This window comes from Pezoporus occidentalis, unplaced genomic scaffold, assembly GCF_034315485.1.
Source record: "Pezoporus occidentalis ecotype Australia unplaced genomic scaffold, CSIRO_AGI_Poc_V1 ctg113, whole genome shotgun sequence".
Classification (NCBI taxonomy): Eukaryota; Metazoa; Chordata; class Aves; order Psittaciformes; family Psittacidae; genus Pezoporus; species Pezoporus occidentalis.
This window is the reverse complement of record NW_026912918.1, coordinates 2,561,401-2,578,923: the sequence shown is the minus strand read 5'-3', so window position 1 is coordinate 2,578,923 and position 17,523 is coordinate 2,561,401. Positions and strand designations below refer to the sequence as shown.

General features: G+C 47.7%; 1 long non-coding RNA gene across 1 annotated transcript; it reads left to right on the top strand.

The window, feature by feature from the left end:
• The first annotated feature begins 498 nt into the window (after nucleotides 1–498).
• On the top strand, nucleotides 499–3,758 carry LOC134172431 (uncharacterized). The gene is made up of 3 exons (XR_009967915.1): nucleotides 499–1,025; nucleotides 2,781–2,849; nucleotides 3,254–3,758. It is a non-coding gene; the product is annotated as an uncharacterized LOC134172431 (long non-coding RNA).
• The last annotated feature ends 13,765 nt before the right edge of the window (nucleotides 3,759–17,523 follow it).

The following is a 17,523-nucleotide window of genomic DNA, read 5'->3' as shown; positions in this document are numbered from 1 at the left end:
CTCAGGCGCGGGCCGCCACCATCTTTCTCACGGGGGGCTACAGGCGCGCGCCCCCGCCGGCCAATGGGGCACGGCGCCGCGGCAGGAGCGCGCGCGCGCGCACACACACACACACACACACACACACACACACACACACACACACACACACACACACACACACACACACACACACACACACACACACACACAAACACACACACACACACACACACACACACACACACACACACAAACACACAATCCCCCCTCACTCTCTCTTTCTCTGCCTTCCCGCCCGCCCGCCCTCTTCCCGGCCTGAGGGGCGCGGGCGGGGGCCGGTCCCCGCAGCCCCCCTGGCGCACCCCTGTCGCCGCAGCGGGTGTGTGAGTGTGAGTGAGTTACTCCTCCGTGGGGCAGCGACGCTCCCTCGCCGCGGGCAGGGAAGGGCTGACAGTGACGGGACGGTGCGGCGGAACCGGAGGCTGGGGCCGGGCGGGTCCCGCAGGGTCCGTCCTTCTCCCCAGGGCCGCCCTCTTTACCCTCAGGACGGGTCACCCCAGGCGGGTCCCCAACCGCCTCAGGGCCGTGTTTGTTCAGGGGGGGCCGGGGAGCCGCCGCCGTTGGCAGGGCTGACATTTGCCATGCGCAAACAACATGCACTTTAGCAAACAATTCAACCTTTCCGCATCCCCGAAGCCTGCTGGAAACTTGCTGAGTTATTTTTCTCCTCTCCTCTTTCTTAGCTTGTTTATAACTGACGCTATCTCGCCTGCACCGCTCCCTCAATTTCATTATCTCTTCCTACCAGATGGCCCGTATCTCTCCCTCCTTCACAGGGTTTCTCCTTGCGCTTGCTTCAGCTTTTTCCCACCCTCTTCCCAGCTCTCCACTTCTTACCCCTGCTCACAGGTGATGTTAACATCCAAACCCTCGATCCCCCCATCTTCTCCTCATCCTGACCCTCTTAGCCCCTGCTCTGGTGCTTGTCTGGTTTCTTCCTGCTGCAGCTCCTGCTTCCTTCAATCCCATTTGCTGTTTTCCGGGTGAGCCTTTCCCGACTGGCCGCTTGCCAGCCACCCGTCCTTCAGCAGTGCTTTTTACCCAGCAGTGAGCCCCTTACCCTCAGAAGCCAACACCTTTTAGTAAAACGCACTCTTCTCAGACAGTAATAGAAAACACGTGGTCACACAGATATTGGAACTGAAATGTGCATTTTCCCCCATTTCCTTTGTAAAGATATTCCTCATTGTGCAGTAACCATGCTGTAAAATGTGGCTTTATTATGATGATTTGGAGAACTTCGTGTTTCCTGACATACTCTGGTGGCCCCAAACATAAGGACGGCATGGACCTGCTGGAGCAAGTCCAGAAGAAGCCACAAAGACGCTCAGAGGGCTGGAGCAGCTCTGCTCTGGAGACAGGCTGAGAGAGCTTGGGGAGACCTTAGAGCAGCTTCCAGTGCCTAAAGGGGCCAAGAAGAAATCTGCAGAGGGACTTTTTACAAGGATCTGTAGTGGCGGGACAAAGAAGAATGGCTTTAAACTGACAGATGGGAGATTCAGATTAGATATTAGGAAGAAGTTCTTCCCTGCGAGGGTGGTGAGGCACTGGCACAGGTTGCCCAGAGAACTTGTGACTGCCACATCCCTGGCAGTGTTCAAGGCCAGGCTGGAGAGTGCTTGGAGCAACCTCATCAAGTGGAAGGTGTCCCTGACCATGGCAGGGGGGTTGGAACTAAATGATCTTGGAGGTCCTTTCCAACCCAAACCATTCCATGATTCTACGAAAAAAAAAATCCATAAAAAATTGAAAAAATCTATAGCATATTGAAAAAAAACACTAGCAATAATTGGTTTGGGTTCACTATGACACAGCTGTCTCTTGAATTCCAACTAATGGCTCGGCTAATCAATATTTTATAGCAAGTGCTGCTTACCATGCTGCTCTTACAAAAACACTGTTAGGAAGAAAGAAATCGCTTAGCTGACAGAGCAGAAAGCATGGATGGACTTCCAGGCTTGGCTATTAATTGATAAATTTACTAAGACTTCTTTGCAATCTTTTTATTGAATCATCTAAATGTTCTTTAAGTTACATTTTTTATTTTTTAAAAGATGATGAGTTTATTTAATCTGGAGAATTAAATAAATGTGACAGCTTGCAAAGGTTCAAAGATACTGTAGAAATTGGGGAGGAAAAGGAAAAAAGGGGAGTTTGCCTCTATGGCAAAGAATTTAAGGTAAAACTACCTTTTTTAACAAAAAACTTTTATATGTAAACTGTAAGATTTATGCTGTGGTAGAGATGGGGTGATTTGAACTTTGAGATGTAAGAGGTACTAACATTCCAGCATTAATTCTTTTATCATTGTTTTATGATAGTATTGACTTTTTAGGTTGTTGTTGTTATTGCTTACTATACCCTTATTCAGTAGCCAGCCTGAGTCAGCTGCATTACCTTAACACCCCCCCAAATAAGACAGAAACTGCAAAGAGCTAAAATGGGGGGGGGGGCTGGGGGAAGGGGGAACAGGGGATTTCTCAACAAATCAGGATGTCATTGAAAAGAACACCAGGGTACATTTACTTCTAGTTGAAGATACAAGTTTTTCCTCTGGTATCAACAAAATTATGATTTCATTTGGTTCTTTTGGTTCTGGGTTATTTAGGGTGCCTGGGCGGTATATAAGTCAAACATCCTTTGCCCAGAGTGTCATAAAAGTTGAGGTCCTTCAAACTGGTGTTTATTACTGAACCTTGCTTGGGTAGACTTTAATTCAATTTTCATCTAAAATGCAGATGCAAGATTGTGGATCATACCTCCCTTCAGAATACAGCTGTTGGGCAGTGGCTGGTATGTGTACAACAGTAAGTAAGCACAGGGAGGAGGTGGTTCAGCTGCCTGCATGCTGCACTGACAATGAGTCTGCTCACACAGTCTGAGGAGAGAGCCTGCTCGTATCTTTTCCCTGTATTCATACAGATGAAAGCAACGCTTTTCATCTGTATGAAAAGGCATGGAGGTACATGTGTGCAGGAGACAGGACGAGCAGAAACAAAGCTCAGGCTGGGAAGCAAGAGAAGTGTGTCTTGTTCCCCCTGTGCTCAATAAAGCAGACTTTGTATGTTCTTAAAATAAACAGAATCCCATCAAAGGTATTGACTACATCACAAGTTTTAACTGAGTGACCCACATGATCCCAAATTTTGTCTGGCTACTAGTCAGAGACTGCTTTTGATCTCCACTGATGAAGCAGTCTTCTCTTTTCCAGCTTTCATTTACTGGTTCGAAGGACAGTGAAATGGGTCTGAAGGAGACATCTGACTTGTTAATACTCTTCCTTAGTAAGCTTCAGATTGTGATGCCGAGACTGTTCAGAATCCTTGCTCCCCCAAGGAAGCTCCCACTACATTTGTTACTTGTAGACTCCCATCCTGCTCCTCCTCTTGATCTTTTGGGTGAAAGAGTCCCTCTACACTAACCAGCCCAGTCATTTTCTGTCATTACCAAGTTCTGTGGAAACATACAGTGTGTATGCAGGAGAGAGAACACTCCTGTTAGCTCTGCACAGGCTGGGAAAGACCTAGTGCTGCCTCCTGAAGTTTTAATTGAGTGTTATACTCTGGACATTTTTCTTTCACTTTGCTTTTATCATGAAGATTTTTCTCCACTGAATTCAAGAAGCAGGTTAAATATATGTAAGCAGTAATCAAGAAATGCCTGTGATGCTTGTATTTATTTCAAGTATGAATAAAATTTGTCTTAGAGGGCAAGAAGTGGTCTGAAGTTGTGTCCGTTATTTCCTACCCTGCCTTCTGATTTGTTTTCATCCGGAGGAGTTTAACCCCACGGCATGTAAACACAATCAGTGTGTCCCTCTAAGGCAGCATCTGAGTGGGCAATGTTTGCAGCATCCTCTAAGGAAGATGCTTCCTCTTGGTCACATTCACAGCAACCTCCATTTGCAAATCTTGGTGGAGCAAGAACTACCATGCTGTATCAGTTTTGAGTCCCAGGTTCATTTTACTACCTGGTAGACCTGGGTTGTGCTGTTTTCCTGAAGAGAACTCTGACTGCCCATCCAAAATACTCTGTGACTGCTTTCCTTTCTCAGAGACTGAGTTAGAGGAAATATTTTACAGTGCAATAGCTGGGCAAATGCGTATCTTACTTGCACATATCTTTTTGTGCTGCTAAGTATACATATTAATAGAGTTGAATTTACTTCCTTTCTAAGAGGTGAAGCTTTTGTCAGCTGTAATGATTAGCTTTTGTTTGATATTCATAATATTGTATTGCATGGCTTACCTAGTGGAGCTGTGCAAAATTATTTATGGGGGTTCTGAAATGTGACAACCCACTTTTAGACTTAACAAACCGCCTTCACAAGGTGGAAGAATATGGCATGGAAACTGCTGGCTGGAACAACAGCCTGTGATAATGCTGGTGTAGCTGGGAGGAGGGATGCTCTTTAGAAATCTGTGGGTTTTATTGTATGCTGTCAAAGGAAAACTAACAGACGTCATGGAAGTTGATCCTGTCTGGCTCTGGAAACAGCATAAATACTGGAGAAAAATACATTGAAACCTATTTAGTCCATCCATGGTCGGAAAGGCTCAAGGGAGACAGCCCAAATGGCCCATTCCTTACTTTCTTACCTTAATAAATAGCAGGATCTCCCTTTCTGACAAACTTCTGCATCCTTGCTGATGTGCAGCATTCGTTATGAGCTTTAGTTTGAATCCTGGTAACCTCTAGGTGAACGTATTCACGTTATTGGTGTAAAACCAACAAATTCTGACTTCTGTTTAAAGACTACCAGGTAAACATTAGAAAATACTTTGGAGGATCGATACTCCCTCATGGCTTTTAAAATCAGAGAAGTGTCATGATTCTTATTTCACCTTTCCATGAAAGAAGAGCACAAGGATTATCTTTGACGTCTCTTTGAAACCACAGGATCTGAGTAAGTGGTGCATTCTCCTCACTTCCTCAGGGCAGCCAGGTTTGTTTTGTGTTCTGTGTTTTCATGCTTCTGAAATTGCAGTTCAGATTATTCATGTTACTGACACCATTTTAAATCCCAGATGAGCAGATAAAATAAGCAAGTAAGCAGCAGAAGATCCTTTCATGTGACTTGGACCTCAAGAGGGAGGATAAAACCTGAGCAGGAATCCTTGGCTCCCATGGGATCAGGATTTTACTGTCAGTCTTTATGGCTGTCTCATTTGTGTGGCCTTTTACACTGAAAGCAATGCAGAGTCTACCACTTACTTGGTGAAATGTCTGCCACCAGGAGGTGGCTTCACTCAAATATACGTTTTGGTAAGATGAAGACAAACTTGAAATTTATTGTTCATTCCATTCATAACCAGAAGTTCTGGGCTTGCCAAGCTGCTGAATCAGCTCGGGTACCTCACCCTCGAGTCAGCAAAGCCTGAAATAGAAACTAGTGCCCTTTCCGAAGACAGGAAGCACCACTGTTGTCTGCAGATACAGCCGCATCTAACCTGCTCTGGTGACTATGAACACCCATTGGAGGAACTTGCATGACACTCTTCTTTAAAAAGAAAAGAAGGAAAGGCAGGAAGGCATTTTCTTACTTGAAATGTGAGCATTAATATTGCTATGAATGTCTGGGTGTGGAAGCACTAAGGAATAAACAGCAGGAGCACTCTACAAGTGGCAGTTGTTTATATCATCCAGCCCAGCACAAGCTCCCAGTGCACCTACTTGCAGCTTCTCAGGACGTTGAAAATAGGGAGACTACACCCAGGCAAAAGTGAAGTTTTAAGCTTTTAAGAAATGATGGCAAGAAGACAGGGTGAAAGCTATAAAACACTGACTGGAGATCACCTGCAGTGGTACTCATCCACGATTCCCAAAGTAGAGTCTAGTAACTCTTGCTGCCATGCTGTAACTCTGCTCCATAGCACAGCATGAAATGGCAAAAACAGTGCAAATGACCACCAGTTGCAGTCAAGTAGTGGGAAGTGACACTGTCAAGTCATCATCAGGACTTCCATGAGTAGGTGGAAGGCAGTGAAAAGGCATGTAAAAGTAGTCCCGATGTGATATAAATTAGGGAGGAGTTTCTGTGGCTCAAGTCAGGACAAGAAGTAGAAAAATAATCAGAGTATTAGTTCTCCCGTTCTCCCCTGCTCGAGTTGCTCAGCTTTTGATCTTGCAGATTTAGCACCAGTAATTTTTAGCATCCCGCAGAACAGCACCTGTTAAAAATAAAGTCTCAGGAACATGTCAAGCAGATACTTGTTTTGTGCCACCTTGCCAGGAATGCTCCTGGTTTTCCCTCCACACGTGCTGCAGGTCTCACACTCTTCCTGCTCCAAGCAAAGGACTGCTGCTGGCACTTTCTGTTAGAAGTCCTCTGAAATAGCTCTACCTTCCATAAAGAGTGGGTTGTCCTGATGGGCAAACAAAAAAACAGTAATCCCTTTTGAACCCTGAGCACATGAGAGATGACGCCACTACCAGGCTGAGGGGAAGGAAAACACCCTTTGCCTTGGGGAAAGTCCAGATGTATTTTACTTTCTCTGGAAACTTCTCCTCTGTTTTCTCCGAAAGAATGGCTGGATGCCCACGTGCTGTTCTGTGCCACAATGAACCTGCTCACATCTCACCATGAAGGTCTGGTACATGCTCCTTTACCTGCACAATATCACGGCTGATGTAATCTTGAAAAATACAGTGTATTAAGTCAATGCTTTGGATAAACAGAAAACAAAACCTTTCTATTCTGTTCTCAGAGCTCCCATATTTAGACAACCTGTCCTCATATTGCAGTATCTGTGGGAAGGTCCTGATGGGAAGGGGAGCAGCAAAAGGACCCTGTCGTGGTTTAAACCCAGTCAGGTAATTCGTTCGCTCACTTCCCCCCCTTTCTTGCCCTCCCCCTGCTCTCGGAGGGACAGAGAGGAGAATCGAAAAGAATGCAACTCCCACGGGTTGAGATGAGAACAGTTTAGTAACTAAGGTATAACACAAATCACTACTGCTACCACCAATGATAATAATGATAAAGGAAATAACAAGGGAAGAGAATACATCATCTCACCAGCAGCCGACTGATAACTCGCCCCCCCAGCCCGACCAAGCTCTGACCGATACCTCCTCCAACCCTGCAGTCTCCCAGTCCTTCCGGCTAACTCCCAGTTACATCCTGGGCATGACGTGCTGTGGTATGGAATACCTCTTTGGTCAGTTTGGGTCAGGTGTCCTGTCTCTGCTTCCTCCTGGCCTCCCCTCCTCCCTGGCAGAGCATGAGGCTCACAAAGTCCTTGGCCAAACCAAAACATTACTATCAGCTCTGTTCCCAAGCTGAAAGTCAAAACACTGCACTGCACCAGCTACCAAGAAGGGGAAAAATGACTGCTACTGCTGAACCCAGGACAGACTCTCATAACTAAATTGTTCTAAACCAGGCTAACTATTCAGAACTAAACAATTTACATAACCATGCAGGCAAGTCTCCTTCTAGGGTGACCCACGGCATGGGATTTTCCTGTGGTACTATGGAGGAAAAGGTAGAGATTTGGAAAAACTGTCATTTCTGCAATGGGTGTGAGGGTTGCAACGTGATTTTACCATTTTCTGATTTTTACAACAGTACAATTGCAAATTCCAGCACATTGTATATCTAATGTTTTGGATTATTCAAGTGAAAAGAGGTGGAGATGAGAATTTACTGGCACAATTACAGGCTTATGCAGTCATCCTGTGCACACGCCACAGGTTTGGAAAAAAGACCTGCTGCAAATCCACAGAAAACCCTAGCTGGGGGATTGTAACCGCCACAAGGAATTACACAATGTAAAGCATAGTGAAACATTTGCTGTGCGTTCACCAAGCCCTCTTTAAAATTAGGTTTCTGGGGTTAAGAGAATTGCTGTGGCATTGTTGTGACTTGATCCCTTGTCTCAGTTGATGTGTGACAGAAAGATGACACCAGCGCTTCTGAGCTGGGAGTGGGTCTGGTGAGAGCTGTTCGAGCTGAGTGTTCCCGACCACATCCCTGAATAGATTCACTTTCTCCTTCCCTGGCTCAGGCTGTCACAGTGTATTTTAGCTACAAATCTGTTATTCTGTGCTGTGGGAGCCAGAATCATTTTAAAAAATAACCCAACTCAGTAATACCAGATTTTTTGTGATCTTCTCTTTTTTCCCCCCAGAAAGGGCAGAAGAGAGCATCCTTCTCAGCTAGACCTGAGATTTCACCTGCATGATGGCAACACTGATGCTCTCTAGGAATATAGATGACCCCCACTACCCAAACCAGAGCCCCCTGTTACATTAGTGTGGTGACTGAAATGGGGGAGGCCCAATGCAGTCTACTAATCCTACTGCTAGGTGATATATTTAGCATTTGTAGTCATTAAAAACTGATGTCATTCTAAACCAGTTGCTACTGACTTCTCACTTTATGACTGAAAGATTTTATTTACACTTCACAAAGGAAAGGCTGCAGTAAAAGATTATTGTTGGAGCTTCAGAATCAAGTACTTAAAAATCACAAAAACATTACGTTCATGTTAGCATTTTTAACACTCTCAAACTCTCAAAGCTTTATGCTTCCAGAGTATTTAGGACTTTTGCGGTGCTATCGGTGGACCATGAGTGCAAAAGGAGCAGTGAATGCCTTCCAAACACTCATGTTTAAAACGGAGACTGAATGCATGATTCTGCCACGTGCCCAGTTCTGTTTCCAGGGAACAAGATGGGAAGAAAATGGTTCTGAAAACACAAATGCACTCACTTTGGCAGAGATAGCTATTGTATCTCCTAGCCATCTTTACCTGTGTTAACTGCCCTGACAACTGTGGTATGGTATGGGAATAAAAAGTGAAGTAGCTCAGGTCTGGATTCTGCTGTTTGTGGACTGATTTAGGGATGATGCCCTAATCCTTCTGTAAACCTGGAATCTCCTTGAATGGGGTGATGGGATACCGCATTCACACTTGATAAGCAAAAATCAAATGACCCCCATGCTTCATGGCCTGAGCTAAACTCCTAATGACACAGTCAGAAAAAGCCATAACCTATCATAGGCTTTTCAGCCATTCCCAGCAAAGTTTTCCTCCAGGCTGCAGCTTTCAGAGGCTCTGCATGATTTATACCTGTGAGACCTGCTCAGAGGTTATGTTTCGGTAGATTCAGAGAGATGCATTATTAACCAAAAGATATCTCAAAGAGGGAATTTGGTGCAGATGGAATTGGCTGCTGTGCTCCTATATGTGACCCCCTCTTGTCACCACATATCTGTCCCACATATTGTATGTTAATTTGGGAAATTATTTCCTAGAACACTTAGAAAACAAAACAAAGAGCTGGAATTGGTTCTCAGTATTTATTCAGTCCAAACAAACAAACCAACGAGCAGATTGTGTGTCTTATGTGTTTAGTCAAAACATCTTGGTTATTGAGACTAAACTCCTGGGTGCCTGGAGAACCTGCTCAGGAATAAGCTACAAAGCTGAAGCATGGCTGAAAATATATATTTAAAAATCTATTAAAAACATACTAGAAAAGCCCTTTTCTACCATCTTCAGCTGATGTTTCAGCAAGGCAGCAAACACAACCTCTCCCTGCAGTGACAGGACATGCCGTGTGGCAGCAGGGATGTGCCATTGCGTTGGTGTGTAGCAAGTGTGCAGTGCCAGTGGCTGACTGGTGTACTCGTGCCTCTCTCAAGGCCTCTGTCTTTCATAACCAGACCTGGTCCGCTGTGAGGATCACTGGAGGATGTTACACGCTCCTGCAGATCCCTGCAGTGGTTTCAGGAGGCAGAGGTGTGTGTTACAGAGAGAAAAGACTCCAGCTATAAACAAGAAAATGGGGTCTGAGAAGCAGATTCATTGTGCTCAGTGGGATTCTCCTGTCTGCCCATTTTCCCTCTTTTACCATCCTCATTCCAATTCCTTTCTCAGGTTTGATTATCTGGAAGAGCAGGGAAAATATTCTATTCCTCTTTTATGGTTGTAATACATATTTATTAAATTCCATTTTATTATAACCCAAACAATGATTGCCATGTGTTATTTTTTATCTGGCCATTTCAGCTCTTAACAAAGGAACTGCCCTTAATCTGGATCACTCACCTCCTTTTCTCACTGTGTTTGGTTCAAAGTCCAGGCACATGCCATATTCTTTTAAAGGCAGTTTGTCTTGAATTGAGATGTGTTGATTTTTAACTCCATTTTTCATCCTGTCCTGTCTCACCTTTACAGCAGGCTGCGTAGACCAGGAGGCACCAAGTGCATTCACTTTGCTAAAGCCTCAAACCTCTTCTTACAAGCCAGAAATGCAGGCATGGGTGTCAGAGAGATTGTCTTCCTAGCCTCAGCAAGGCTGCAAACTATCCCACAATGCATCTTGTGGGCAGCATGCTTCACTACCCATGGAAATTTGAGCAACATGGACTCTCTGCCTTGAATTTTTCCCAGCAAGATGGCGCACAGTAGCAACGATTTAGTAGGTGGATGTCTCTGTCTCTCGCAGAACAGAGCTTCAGGTGGTTTCTTCCTGGAGCCCACCATTTCTACACCACTCAGCATTGTGCAAGACAATGAACACGTGGAGTTTTGGGGCTAAGGTCTTAGTTAAATTATCTATTAGGCTGAAAAGAGAACACCCCTTTTGTAGGAATAAAGGATGGTCCCAGTGCCTAAGGATGCTTGGCAGGGGTGTTCTGGGATGGCTGGGCTGCCCCATCCGTCTCCTGCTGTGCAGCATCTCAAAGCTGTAAAACACCTCAGTCCAAAAGATCTCCCTTTTTTAAAGCCTGAAATCTTACAGAAAGTAAGGAGAGTCAAGCAGGGCTGAAGAAACCTCTTAGTAGACTGTAAATGTTGTATTTAGTGTTGCTGCCATGTAGGAAGAGCTCAGTTTTATTTAGCAAAAGCAGCCAACCCTACTGGACTGTAGCGTTGGAGGACTACAATGTACAGCAAATACTGTCTTTAATTAGCTTCATTGGTGTCACACACAATTGGTGTCAATGTTGAGCACTCTAAACTGAAAGGGCAGACTGTCCTCAGTGGGAAAGGTGTTTTTTAAAGCCCAACAATTTAAACTCAGGGCGATGGGTTTTGCTCAGACTGCCTGGGGAGAAAAATCACCTTTGGCTCAGCAAACCAGGAAGGATTCCCAGCCCACAGCCAAAATTTGTCAAGAAACTAACAAAAATGGAAGATTATAGCTTAAACTGTTTTGCAGCCCTGGCCTCGATCCTGCAGACACTTTCCACATGCACTTAGCTTTATATCCGTGATTGGTTTTGCTGACCTGCATGGGATTTTTCACACCTGTAGGTATAAGTATGCGCCTGAGTGTTTACGGAGCGGAGCTTAAACCTGAGCATTTGTTATCAAAAAACTGGCACTATGTTGAGATCTCTGTAATTGGCTTATTGAGATTCTTCATAGTAGGGAAAAAAAAGGTTAGAAATTCAGGAATTAAGATTCCTCAGATGGTCTCAGACCTGCTCCCTCAGGTGAATAGGAGCTTTTGTTGTGCCGAATCACAGTACTGGGCCATGAAACTTAAGCAGCAGCTATTAAAAAGCCCCATAAAGAAACAAAAACCAAAACAACACCTTTATGTATTTTGAATCTACTGCTCATAGGATGGCATTGCCTGAATTTCTTTCCACTTTCTAACATGTATCACAGCTAAAAAAAGTATGTTTGGACACTAGCTGAGACTGAAAGGTTTCTCCTCATCAATAAGAAGCAACTGATCGGGAAAAACAGATTTTCATATAATTTTTATTTTTTTTCCATCTATTTCTTTTATATCTTGGGAGTATATTGTACCTGCTGCAAAGCATCCCTGAAACAGGAATAAATCACCTCTGCAAACTGCAGTCCCACTGTTTCTGTGCAGAAAGCAAACTGCCATTGAGCACACTCACATCAGGGCATTTTGTGTTTATGTAGAGGACAATGATGTTTGCAAGCGGGGGAGGGTGAAAAGAAAAGCCATTCATTGGCACTGTGGTCCTGGCAAAATATTTCCCTTCTCTGCTGCATCAGCAGAGCCCATGGACACAGCTGGAGCCCTGGCCCCTCTGCTGCTGTTGCTCTTTGTTGTCCAGCACCGAGTAAAGCCAGGGTATTCCCGCTGTCCCCTGCATTTCACCCCAGACTCATTGCTCGCCATCACCACCTGCCATGTCCCAGAGTCCCAGATTTACCTGAATGTCGGCAGCATGCTTTGTGCTCCCTCCCCATCCATCCTGATCCTCCAATTGACCCAGCTTCCTGCATGGCTCTAAAAAGCCAGCTTTGCCTCTGAGGATGCTTCTCACATGATCATTCTCACACTCAGCCTAATATTTTCAATGCAGTATTCCTGGCACCAGTATTGTACATGCCACAGGGCTTATTTTTCCTTGCTGCCTGTTTTTATCTCCAGCTCCCTCACTCTAAGCCTTATCTAGGCTCTTTGGCCTTTCGCTGGGCAACATCAGGGCTTTAAGGACCTACTGCGGAAGGGACAGAGATGCTGGCCATGCTGTACTAACCTGCTGCAGTTGGCATACCTGGCTCTGCATTGCTGCCGCTCCCATCTGTCATTCCAGGCATTCCCTAGATTTTCAGCGCTGCTTCTGATCATGTTGCCATCCTGTCAGTACCTGGGGAGAGGCAGAGGAGGGTCCCCTTTTAGCCCTGCTGCCGTGGCTCCTCTCGGTGTCCTCTGGCAAAGGCTGACCCATTGCAAGCCCATAGTATCCTGCCTTTACCTTCACCAGGAAAGAATTGCAGCCAGAATAACCCAGGCAGGCAGTACTATGGAGACCCTGTCCTGGGATGCAACGAACCCTGTTCTGCTTTGCCCCACGACCACACTTGTGAGCACAGCTCTGCTGCAGACCTTGGGGCTGCCGTAGCCATGGCTGGCTCTTTGGCAGCACTGGCCTGGGACCTGGGCACCTCTTCAGTGTTTCCACAGGGCCCAGCACTACTCATCATGGTGTGAGCAGGTACTGGGGGCACCCTGTGCCTGGCAGCCTGGTGAGTGGAGGAGCTCCACTATTGATTTTACTGGGGCCTGCTGTACTCATGTACCCAGCTTCCCTGACAACTCCCCTCCCTGCCAGAGCTTCAGCATTTTGCTTTGACCAGGTACAGCCTGCACCTGGTGCTGGCTGCAAAAGAGCAACTAAGGACATCAGTGACCAACGAGGTGAACAAGTACAGCCTTGATTTTGGCCGGGATTGGGGCTGCAGCTGCAGCCGACATAAGATTTCCATCAGTTGCAGTGGGTCAGAGGCAGCTGGGGCTCCTTTCCTCCCCGTTCAAACTCCCGTTGCTGGGAGCTGCAGGCAGGATAAAGGAGAAAAAGCAGTGTACGGGTCATGAGAGGAGGGAAAACAGAAGCAGCTCTGCCAGATGAAGAGGAAACAGTGGGACACAGATGTCTGTGGAAAGCTGAAGCCGCTTTTACTCAGATTTCCTTCCACTGTGGCTTAATTGCAATGTTTTTTAATGTTTTTTAATGACAGGTAGGACAGGAGCTGGGCTTCTGCCTAAGCACTTCTCTATCCTGCATAGATGTGCTGAATTTAATATTAACAACAATTAATCACAGCTACCAGGAAGCACCCGGCAGCGTTCCGTGCCCCGGGAGTGCTTGGTTCACATGCTCAGCCCCATCAATTCCCATCTTCAGGCAAATGGCACTGGAAAGTCACAAGGAAGCTCACCACCAGCTCACCCTCCTGTGTTCCATTTTCTCTCCTCCTGCCCCAAAGGGCTGCTTGGATAATTTCAACTCCCTGCAGGCTGGCTGAAATATGCTGGATCTCAGATTGCTCCAAGCCCTGTCCAACCTGGCTGCCAGGGATGGGGCAGCCACAGCTTCTCTGGACAACCTGAGATGCCACGTCCACTGGGGTCTTCCAGTTGCAGCACAGGGCATTTCAGGTGCAAGGTTTGGAGGGGTTTTGGCCCTGGCATTGGATACATGGGTTCAGCAGGGGACAGGCTGGACACGGATGGTCCCCACCTTGTCTTTCCCTGCAACATGCAGTGTGGTGCCTGGAAAACCATGTTGCAAATGAGGCACTGGAATATTGGATATTTTCATCCCTGAAATGCAGAGATGCCACCAAAGAGTTGAGGTTATGAAGGGCAACCAGAGGGGGTCGTAAACCTCTGGGCTTGTGTTTGAATATTGGTAATGCCACTGTCAGCTTTGGGAGACCTTTGGGAAATCTGCTCAAGGCCCCCTTTGGTGGGAACACCCTGGGCACAGGAAGGACCCAGCCACCACTGAGCTCTCGGCAGCACCAGTGGCTCTTCCCCATGATGACTCTAAGAGAAATATTGTCTTTTCCATCCAAGAGATGGAGCAGAGCTGCTGCCAGCACCACGTCTCAGTGGAATCAGTTTTCGATCTGCCAGGAGTGTTACCGGCTCATGATTCACATCTTTACAGCAGCTTTGGAAAGAAAATGTGCTGCTCGCCAGGCAGACCTTCACACATGTCGGGATGCCACGGTTTTTCCAGACTTTCCAAAGGAAGCCATGGCCAAGCGAGACATTCCTTCTCCTCTTCCAGCTTTCTTGGAACAATCTTCTCTGATTACTGAGACAGATAGTTGGAAAGACAGACAGGCAGACAGGCCAGGCAGTAGGGTTATAATAGGCAGTTGGCATGACCCTTGTCCTTCAGTAGGATGGTGCCTCCATCCACCTCACGATGGGTGACTGGTGAGAGCCCCTCCTGATCACCATGGTCCTCAACCCCCTGTTCTCCACAGTGATCCCCAGATCCCTGCCCGCTGCCATGGTTCCCAATCCCCTGCTCTCCACTGTGGTCCCCAGTCCCCTGCCCTCCACTGCAGACCCAGAACCAGGTGCTGTGCAGGCTCTGGTTTGCAGGACAGCTCCTGCCTGCCTGGGTGCTTTTGCCACCTGGGAAAGCACAGAGGCAACTTTCAGCCAGGGCATCCCTGCAGGGCTCTCCCCAGAGCAGCAGTCAGGGCAGGCAGGATGCAATGCAAAACTGGAGGGAGGCGAAGCAGCCACAGTGCAGAGCATCCCCACGTGCTGCAGCCCACCTCACCGCCAAGGTGCGCAGTGCTGCCAGCGAGGCTGAGTCACGGGCACTGTGCCTGCCGCGGCGCGTGGGCCCCCAGCCGTGACTCAGCCCCATGGCTGTCAGCGCTTGGCCACCCTGCGGCTCCCACTTCTCCCCAGGGCTTTGTGCCGCAGCCACTGTGGGTGAATCAGAGCTGGCTTCGTGCTGGTCCCTCAGGGACGAGGGAAGGGATGGTTTTTTTCTCATGGCAGGGGCCTCTGGGAGGGGAGGAGGAAGAGGGGGAGCACACAAAAAAGAGCATCTCCTGGTGTGACTGGGAGCAATAATCTGTCGCACCAGGAGAGATCATGCTGCCCTGGAGCACAAAGTAAAGGAGCTGGGGGTCACCCTGCTCCTTTGTGCCTATGGCTCAGGAAGCCAGGTTGGAAAAAGCAACCAAATGGCTCAGGTATGGCCAGCAGGTCCTGTGCAGGGATGGGTAGGAGGCTGGGGTGCAGGGAAGGAGGTGGGAGCTCCTGCCTCACTCCCTGCAGCTGCACTCCCTCGGACATCCCACTCCCGGCACCACACCACCAGTAGAAATACAACAAGCATCCCCAGGGAGTGTGTTTGGGAAATACCAGGTTTTATTAGACAGGCTGATGTTCAAGCTGACAGTTTTATCCCAATGCACACAATCACGAGCATCTACGTGGGGCTGTGTCCCAGCTCCCTCCCTCCCGTGATGTTCTAAGGCAAGACGCTCAGCCCCCCAGTGCCACAGGTGTAGGGCCTTGGAGTTTCTTGGCACAATGAAAAGGTCTCCCTGCTCTCTATTTTTGCTTTCAGATTCCCAGAACTCTCCTAAGAAAGCCTGGAGAGAGCTGGGCTAGGGACTGCGATCCTCTTGGGACTCAGTGCCACTTGGATCCACAGGAAGAGAAAGCATCTTGGTGTTGGCATCTCCCAGAGCCAGCATGGAGCTGGGTCAGCATGTGCCACAGGGAGCAAAAACTATCCCTGGCCTCAGACCACCACTGCCATCACTTTGAAAAGAGAACCCTGACGTACACTATCATGGGGGGAAATGGGGTTTGGCTGTCACAGAGGAGCCCCAACCAGGACATGGGCACCAGGGTTTGTACAGGTCATGCAGGTGCTGAAGGGAAGAGAAAGGGAGGAGAGGAGGCAATGAGTGCTGGAGGATAACGCAAAAGAAAAGAAGGAGTGGGGAGAACGATGGGGGCGGCCTGAGAGCAGAGAAATGATGCCTTCAGGTTCCAGGCCATAAAGGAGAGTCGGAGCTTGTTTCTGGGATGGGGGACTCTACCCCTGGGTACCCCAGAGTCCATGGGCTTTGGGGGGACAGGGCAGCAAGGAAAGAGGCGGAACTTGCAAATAGAAACATTTGATGATCTTTGCTTGCAGTGACAGTGACGCACAGTGTGACAGCAGGAACAGTGGCAGCATTAGCACATTTCTGTTGGTGTTTCTATTCCATCAGCTCTTAATGGAGAGCATGCAGACAGGCCCAGCGGAGGAGAGTGAGAGGCAAGGAGGAGTGGGTGAGACAGAGCGGGATGCTGATGAGCAACAGGATCATGTACAAGAAAGAAGAAGGAACAGCAGTGGAGGGGGCAGCAGCTCTGGGGCAAGTCTGAGACCTCATGGCACTGACTCAGGAGCACAATGCTTCTCTCCGGGTTGCTCTGGCTGCTGCTTTCTCTGATACTCTGCTTCCCTTCCCTTGGACCTCCAGTCCCCTTCATGCTGCAGGCAAAATCGCTCTGCATGAGCCATGCCTTTCCCATGCTTGGGTATAGATTTGTGTCTGGTTCAAATGTAGAGTTCTACCTCAAAGCAGAGGCAAGGAGCATGGGAGTCCCTGGACAGCATCCTTCAAATTCACCTGGACTCGAGGGGACCTCTTCTTCACAGCACCCGGCCTCAATGCCAGGGAACATGGAGCTCATATGGACCTTCTGCCTTTGCTCATGTCCTTTTGGGCACATGGAGGCAAGGGGCACAGCCCTTCACACCTTTCTCGTCACAACACAGCCTTACATTCCCAGCTTTCTCTTTCCCTCTTCCATTCCTTTTTCATTTTTCTTGCCTCAGCAGCACCTCCACACTTTTGTGCTCCAGAAGCTCCTGAAGAGCACCCTTAGCTGCAGTTGTTTGGCAAGAGGAAGCAGAAAGGATGTTCAGAAGCTCATTGGTGGGCTCGAAGGTGCCATTCTCCATCCAGAGCAGCATCTACCTCTTGGTCAGTTCATGTGTGGCTCAGCAGCCAGCTATGCTGTCCATGAGGGCCAAGTGGTGAGTCCATGCCTAATCCCCTGGCTTTCACTGGCAGGTTTCAAGGCCAGCTGTCCACAGGGAACTTCCCCCTGCTCAGATGCTTCCAGAGCAATACTCCTCCCAGGACTGAGCACTGACGCGCAGAGGTGAGCCAACAAATGGCTAAAATGAGGGAAGTTTGGTGAACAAGCCACAGA